This window comes from Rhinolophus sinicus, linkage group LG14 (genome assembly GCF_036562045.2).
Source record: "Rhinolophus sinicus isolate RSC01 linkage group LG14, ASM3656204v1, whole genome shotgun sequence".
In the NCBI taxonomy this organism is placed as follows: Eukaryota; Metazoa; Chordata; class Mammalia; order Chiroptera; family Rhinolophidae; genus Rhinolophus; species Rhinolophus sinicus.
Window position 1 is genome coordinate 17,199,285 of NC_133763.1, and position 7,245 is coordinate 17,206,529.

Here is a 7,245-nt window from a genome sequence, read left to right on the forward strand (position 1 = left end):
GCAACATTCATCTCACTCTGTTGAGGATAATAATGACCATTCTGAAGTGGCCTAGAACTGTGTGTCCCATGCAGAGAAGACAGCCTGGTCCTTAGAGATCTAGGCTGGAAGACAGCCACAGCAACCGTTCTGCCGACTGATTTTTTTTTTAAAAGACCTAACTATGAAAACTACAAAATCGCACCATTTATGCTGAAGACTGCGAGCTCCAAGCACCCCCAGTAGCCTGCTGAGATCCATGTCTGCTGAGCTGGTAAAGACTTGGTCAGTATCACAAGGGTTCATGTCAACACCAGACACTGGCAACTGAACCCTGGTCTGTTCTTGTCTAGCTGTGTGATTTGGGGTAAGTTATGTATACTCCTAAGTTTCAGCTTTCTCATCTGGAAAAAAAAAGGGGATAATCAAATGATATAATCCCATAGGATTAAACGGAATGGTGCATATAAAATGACAGAAGGTCTTAATATATGCCCTACCTTGTTTGGGTCTCCCTGTCTTATGGTGACTTGATATACACTTTCAGTTTTCTTTAACTTGAGAACAAAGACAGGTCTCTACAGGCTGTGTCCCCTGTACTCCTAACACAAAATCTGGCATATTAAAAACTACCTGCAAATGTAAACTATGATGATTCATAGGAAATGTATTGAGGATACCATTTCCCATCTGATGTTTATTGATTTCCATTTGTGAAGGCTATGTCTCTGACGTTGAGGATTTCAGACACTTACATTATTCTGAGAAAAGTGAGTGACCGTTCTCTCCAGTGTGGGAGTGGGGGCAGCTGACAGTTAGCAGTTAGTAGAACTTGTCATTGACGGTAAAAAGTCTTTCCTAAGATGCCAGGACCCCCCTCCTTTCAATCGTGTGGGATGGGGGGGCTGCTGGAGAAGCACACTCTCCCTCCTGCCCGAGCAGCTGAATGAGAGCAAAGCTCAAATGTGCTTTGGGTCCTTGCCTGTCTGGACTCAGACGAAAGGCATGCCCAAGCTCAGTCGATACAGATGGGCCCAACAGGGATAATTCACCTCTTCCTTTGGATTAATTATCTCTGGTTACTTATGCACAGACACAGAGATCAATTCTGTGCCAAGATGACACTCCAGCAGAAAGAGCAGGACAAGAAATGACAAGCACTGGTCACACGAGGCTCTGTCCCTCCAGACAGCATGCTCACACTGTCCTGCCAACCCAAGGACAAGATATAGCCACCCTTGTTCCCCACTCCCTAGTCTGACAAGGGCCAGGATGCCCTGTTGCCGGTGGCCTGTGGTGATATCCTGGACCGAGGCTGTCTCAGGGGAGCTCGCACAGGTATTAGGACGCTAAGTGGGCCTTTTCCTGTTGCCTCAGTGGTAGCTGGGACACAAAACTAAAGCAAAGTGGTACCACCTGCCCCCATTCTTGAGGAATTTATAAATAACTGGGGGCTAGATACCCACTCCATGGCTTACTAAGAAACAGCCCACCAACTCTGCTATCCATCTAAACTGCCACCCCAGCCCCTCTGCTGACCCCTTCCCAAGCAGGTTTTGGAGAGAAAAAAACGCTCATTTACCTCCCAGCGCAAATCTCATACCTCCAATCTCTCTCTCTCTCTCTCTCTCTCTCTCTCTCTCTCTCTCTCTCTCTCTCTCTCTCTCTCCTCCCCTCAAAAAGGAAAAGAAAGACAGCTTCCAAGAAAACCAAACCAAAACCAGTGTGCAGAAAGAAGGGGCTGTCATCTCATTTTGTGGGGAGATATCAGCCATGTGTAGGCCTGGACAGTAAACCACTCCACCCAACAGGCCAAGCATGGAGGGAGGGGCATCCCTGGGTGTGGCAAGAATGGACATATCTCCTCCAGGAATGGCCAACGTGCATACAGCAGGCCCTTTGCTCAGCCAAGAGGACAGCCTGCCCGGAAAGGGGACCTCAGCAATGAGAGGCTGGGGGTACCCCGCTGGGAGAGGCAGCCCCAAAGGCAGGCTTGGGAGGAGTCTGGTTCTGGGAGAAGGAAAGAGGTAAGTAGTAAGCCAGAAATTAGTTACACGTTTGGAACTAGATTAACTGACCTGGATTTTTATAAACAGCTATGGGTTCTTCCTGAGATTTCGTTAAGGGGTGAGAAATAGAGTTGATAGAGAATGGCTGACAACCGTGATGGCGAGAAAAATACATCCATTCCGTGTTTGTAGCCCACTAAATACTGTACATATAAATGTCAAGTATCCAGCCATCCTGAGTACCTCACGAGACAAATGGATTTCAGAATATGTTGACACGGTAAATTCTCATTTCCTATTGAAATATAAAATGACAAAGTCTTGCTTAACTTGTCTGGTAGATAAACTCATATCTCCTACTTCCTAATTTTTTCATTTATTAGAGAGAAAGAAGAACGCATAATTCCCTCTTAAGTGATTTCCTTATGAATGTTCAAACTTTTAGGTGTTTATATGTCTGCTAAGGAGTTTGTCATTTGCTTAATAAGTAATGGTTTTATGGAAAATATTAGAAAAATTACTATCTTCTTCAGACATGCTAGAAAATAACCATAGTATTTAACCCGTTAAAGCTTTTTATGGTTATATAGTTCTTATATATCATTTTACTTTCCAAAGATTCTAGGAAACCAAGACTAAACATGAAGTAAATCCCAAACATTAAACAGAGCTGAAGAGATGATTAAATGTGGTTTATCTTAATGTAACCTATCAATATATAATATAATTAATGCTTTTACCCTTTGCTCAAGAGGTCTCACTTATCCTCAGGGGCGATAAAAAGATATTGTCTGAAAGTTGCCATGGTAACTGCTATGTTTTTGATGTTGGGTCAAAAAGTCCTGGGCAAAGGATATCAAAAGATTGATATTGGGTTGTGGGAAGGCTCTCACTAAGATTTCTAGATTTATGAATATTCACATATTGAAGTGACTATGCATTATATCACAGTGGCCTCCAGAAATCAACCCACTACCCTGTTTCCCCAAAAATAAGACCTAGCTGGACCCTCAGCTCTAGTGCATCTTTTGGAACAAAAATTAATGTAAGACCCAGTCTTATTTTAATATAATGTAAGACGAGGTCTATATAATATAATAATAATATAATATAACATAACATAACATAACACAGGGTATAATATAATATAATATAATATAATATAATATAATACCTGGTTTTATATTTATTTTTGATCCAAAAGAAACATTAGAGCTGATGGTCCGGCTAGGTCTTATTTTCGGGGGAACATGGTACCTGCAGATCTAACCAGCATTCATTTAGTAGAATTTCTATTCTACTAAATCTAGATAAATCTCTCAAATACAGGAAACTAGTCTGTAAAAATGTGGGCATTAAAAATGAGACTTCATTTTAACCCTGGATTCTTATTCTAAATGGTCCCATTCACAATTGCTTCAAAAACAATAAAATACATAGGAATAAATTTAACGAAGGAAGTAAAAGACCTGTGCTCAGAAAATTATAAGACATTGAAGAGAGAAATTAAAGAAGATACAAATAAATAAAAACATATACCATGCCAATGGATAGGAAGAATTAATACAGTTAAAATGTCCATACTAGCTAAGGCAATATATTGATTCAGTGCAATCCCTATCAAATTACAATGACATTTTTCACAGAACTAGAACAAATAATCCTAAAATTCATATGGAACTATAAAAGACCCTGAATAGCCACAGCAATCTTCAGAAAGCAGAACAAATCATCAACAAGACAAATAATAACAAGTGTTGGAAAGGCTGTGGAGAAAAAGGAACCCTCATACACTGTTGGTGGGAGTGCAGACTGGTGCAGCCGCTATGGAAGGCAGTGTGGAGGTTTCTCAAAAAATTACGAATAGAAGTACCATATGACCCAGCAGTCCCTCTCCTGAGTATCTACCCAAAAAATCTGAAAACATTTATCCATAAAGATATATGTGCTCCAATGTTCATTGCAGCTTTATTTATGGTGGCCAAGACATGGAGACAACCCAAGTGTCTTTCAATAGATGACTGGATGAGGAAGATGTGATTATACACACAATGGAATACTATTCTGCCATAAGGAAAGATGAAATAGTGCCATTTGCAACAACATGGATGGATCTTGAGATTATTATGCTAAGTGAAATGGGTCAGACAGAAAAAGTAGAGAGCCATATGATTTCACTGATATGTGGTATATAAAACTGAAAACAACAAAGGAACAAGACAAAAACAAAGAAACAAAAACGCATAGACACAGACAATAGTTTAGTGGTTACCAGAGGATAAATAGCAGGAGGGTGGTATATGAGGGTAAAAGGGATCAAATATATGTTGATGGAAGGAGAACTGACTCTGGGTGGTGAACACACATGATATATAAATGATGTATTACAGAATTGTACACTTGAAACCTATGTAACTTTACTAACAATTGTCATCCAATAAACTTTAATTAAAAAAAGAACAAAGTGGGAGGTATCACGCTACCTGACATCAAATCATACTACAATACTATAGTAATCAAAGCAGCACGGTATTGGCATAAAAACAGACACATAGATAAATGGAACAGAATAGAGAGCCCAGAAATAAATCCATGCCTATATGGTCAGTTAATCTATAACAACAGAAGCAAGACTTTACATTAGAGTAAAGACAGTCTATTAATATGGACACTTGGAATACCTCACTTACTCACCCAACAAACAAAAGCAGAAACAGGCTACACGGGAGTCTCTGTCCTGGGTTAGCAAACAGTCTATGAGAACCTCATCTATCACTGCCACACCCCCTTTACTCCTGTGTCTGGCTTACCTTCTCTTTTACCCTCACTCCCCTTTCTCCCCTCTGAAGCCCCTTACCACAGTGTGGATTCTTGTCAAGAGAGTTTCTTGGATCTTAGAGAGGAACGTCCTTTTTAGATGTCTCAACGTTTTCCTCCTAGCTCATGTAAACATCACATAAGTGGACCCAAGTGAAGGCTGCTAGAAATGTGGCTGGTATGATGTGACTGCCCCATAACTCAGACATGCACTGGATCCAGGGCTTTGCTTCAAGAATCAGAACTCTGGGATGCCCACTGGGAAAGCAGCAGCCCCAGATCCAAGATGGCGGCCAGCAGGAGGCTGATGAAGGAGCATGAAGAAATCCGCAAATGTGGAATGAAAAACTTCTGTAACATCCAGGTTGATGAAGCTAATTTGTTGACTTGGCAAGGGCTTGTTGTTCCTGATAACCCTCCATATGATAAGGGGGCCTTCAGAATTGAAATCAACTTTCCAGCAGAGTACCCGTTCAAACCACCGAAGATCATATTTAAAACAAAGATCTATCACCCCAACATTGATAAAAAGGGGCAAGTCTGTCTGCCTGTAATTAGTGCTGAAAACTGAAAGCCAGCAACCAAAACTGACCAAGTAATCCAGTCCCTCATAGCACTGGTGAACGACCCCCAGCCCGAGCACCCCCTTCGGGCTGACCTAGCTGAAGAATACTCTAAGGACCGTAAAAAATTCTGTAAGAATGCTGAAGAGTTTACAGAGCAATATGGGGAAAAGCGACCTGTGGACTAAAATCTGCCGCGATTGATTCCAGCAAGTATGAGCAGAGATCCAGAGCAGTGCACACACCCCGCAAAGCAGGACTCTGGAAAATTGACACGTGCCACCACCTGGCATTTGCTTGTGGCAGTTACTAACTTTCTACAGTTTTCTTAATCAAAAGTGGTTTAGGTAACCTATAAAAGGATTAAAAACTTAAGATGTCCTAAAAAAAAAAAAGAAGAAAAGAAAAGAATCAGAACTCTGCCTCCTGCCAGGAAGACATGGCATCATGAGGGCTTTCCTTTCACACTCGGGGTGGCCTGAACCCCACCGTCCTCCCTTGGGGCAAGTCATTTTGTATCTCTGAGCCTCTGTTTCCCTACCCCGAAAGTGGGGCAAACGGTGGGACTCTAAGTAGAGAGATTCTGGGGAATGAACGAGAACTCACGTGGCATGCCCAGCGTGAGGTAACTATTCCATGGGGTCCAGTGTTGCCATTTTGAACATAAATCTCACCACAAGAGGGATGCTGTTTTGTTCTCTGGTATATTTCTATTGACAGTGTCTGGCATAGAAAAGCTATTCAATATGTTTTAATGAATTAATGAGAGCAAATGAGACAAACCACTTCTCTGTTAGCTTTAACTCACTCACTGAAATTCAGGAAACCTAGAAACAGATGTTTCTCAGGAGAGTCTCTTTGGAAATCAACACAGAAACCACTGACCTCATTTTGTAAGTGTACCCATTTTTAATTTTCACACTGCTTCTGGTGTTATATTTGCATATTTTCTTCTAAACAGGAAACGTGTCCTCCTCCCGCAGGGCTTCTCAGTCTTGCTCGCTACTGCACCATTATTCTACTTCCTGTCTTGGCACTATGTTGGCCAAGATTTCGCAGTTTTAGCACTGAAATCCCTGTGTCCAGGGAAACCCCTCACATCACCCTAGTTGGCACACAGACGTCTTTGGACCATAAAAACTTAACAATTGGGTACTGTGGGGACAGAGCCAGGAGTGCAGTTTCCAGGCTCTCGGCCTCACGTGGAAAAGTGCTGGCTCAGGCAGTAAATGGCCATCAACTGTGATTGGATGGCCATCAGCTGTGGCTATTTGGCCGTCAGCTGTGACCAGTGAGCCATTGGCCACTAATATAACTGCTGTGGCTACGCTAGCAAAAATGAGGGTTAGCAAGAAGATGGTGGCTGAGCTGGCGAGTAGCGGAGTGAGGATTGCGGATTCTGTGGCTCCTGCCTCCTGTGTCTCCAACCCAGCCACCAATGAGACTATAGTGATATGACTCCCCTACTTATGGCTCCGTGGGTGTTCCTTTCTGGCCTCACCATATCCTGCGTTCTTATGTGGGGAGTGGGAGCAGAGACCCCGCAGGCCTCCCCGCGTGACAGGTACCAATCATTACAGTATAAAATGTCTCAAAATGACTCATTCCTTTGCAACTGACCTTTGCCATAGAATAAGACAAGCTTCATTTCTCAGTGTCTTTTTGATATGATTGCAACGGCAAAATTATAAACATGAGAATGAATGTGTCGCATTTATAGAAAGTAAATACTAATTTTTAGGCAGATACCAAAGCTGGAATTAATATAAAAAGTGTGACTCATGTCCGTTCAAGATATTTCCTTTTAAATTGGATTATTTAAACAGAAGAAAATGTGACAAAATGCTTATATTGAGGCAAATAACAGTGAGTTCTCA

The 7,245-nt window shown here is 41.8% G+C and overlaps 1 pseudogene; it reads left to right on the forward strand.

Moving 5' to 3' along the window:
- The first annotated feature begins 5,091 nt into the window (after positions 1 to 5,091).
- LOC109458621 (ubiquitin-conjugating enzyme E2 L3) lies at positions 5,092 to 5,584 on the forward strand (annotated as a pseudogene).
- Positions 5,585 to 7,245: the final 1,661 nt, after the last annotated feature.